The 1192-nt window shown below is 49.3% G+C and overlaps 1 pseudogene; it reads right to left on the bottom strand.

Moving 5' to 3' along the window:
- Positions 1–204: 204 nt before the first annotated feature.
- Positions 205–584, bottom strand: LOC123175194 (cell number regulator 7-like; annotated as a pseudogene).
- Between the last annotated feature and the right edge of the window lie 608 nt (positions 585–1192).

Raw genomic sequence — 1192 nt, 5'->3', positions numbered from 1 at the left:
ATGGTTACTACTTACCAGCATGAAAACCTGAAACCTCGTAACAAGGATGCCTACCTATTAAATGGTAGAAGCAAACCAACCACAACGGACCTATGTTGCGATCTGCTATCAATAAAGACTAAGTATGGATCCAATCCAACAGGTACATAGCTAAGCTAAGGTAGCAGCACCGATATATATACAGACCGACAATGAACGTGTCTGTCATATCATGTGCTGCGTGGTGGGCTGCATGATGGAGCCGTCGCTGCGGCCCAGCTGCTTCTGCAGCTCCACGTTGGCGTTCCACCCGATGTCAATCACGAAGCCTGGGTTGCTGAGCTCGCGGTACTCCTGGCAGATGGCACAATACTCGAGCCAGCAGAAGTGGACGCAGCAGTCCGGGAATGGGGTCTCCCGGAGCCTGCACTGGGCGCGCATCTTGGTGTGGTAGACACAAGAGTAGATCCACTGGCACTGCCACCCCGCAGCACCCCCACCGCCACGTAAAGCACCGCGCCGGCGCCGCTCGCCGTGGCCATATTTTCTACTGTGGTGGTCAAGGTGTTTGGAGAGTACTTGATAGAACCAACTATCGCAGACATCGAGGGCTCCTAGCACTATCAAAAAGCAAGAGGGTGTCCAGGTACGCTCGGATCCTTGGATTGCATGCACTGAAAATGGAAGAACTGCTCATATGCTCAAAAAACGGCAATATCAAGACCATTGTAAGAAGCCCACATCATTCTTAAAGCAGTTGCATCGACCGCTGGATTTCGCACTCTTTCTTTTGCTTGCCCGGGTCACATAATGACATCAACATTCTGAAGTGGCCTTCATTGCTCGCTAGGTTGACTATGGGACTAGCTTCCATGCAACTGTACCAGCAATGTTCATGACTACCACATGAGCTACTATCTTTGTGATGATACATATCCTTCGTGGGCGACCTCCGTAAACACCATCTTTGAGCCAAAGGGTAGAAAAAAATCTCACTTTGCCAAAGACAAGAAGAAGCTAGAAAATATGTGGAGAGGCATTTGGAGTGCTCCAAGCCCGTTTTGCAGTTGTTTGAGTACCTACAAAAATATGAGATACAGAGACGTTGTGGATGGTGATGACAGCTTGTGGTCATGCACAACATGATTGTGGAGGATGAGGGTAAGGCATTTTGCATTGGTCTGGATTTTGAGCGGATGGGTGATCCTGTCAA

This window comes from Triticum aestivum, unplaced genomic scaffold (genome assembly GCF_018294505.1).
Source record: "Triticum aestivum cultivar Chinese Spring unplaced genomic scaffold, IWGSC CS RefSeq v2.1 scaffold71972, whole genome shotgun sequence".
NCBI lineage: Eukaryota > Viridiplantae > Streptophyta > Magnoliopsida > Poales > Poaceae > Triticum > Triticum aestivum.
The sequence above is the reverse complement of the archived record's forward strand: the minus strand, read 5'-3'. Positions and strand labels throughout refer to the sequence as shown.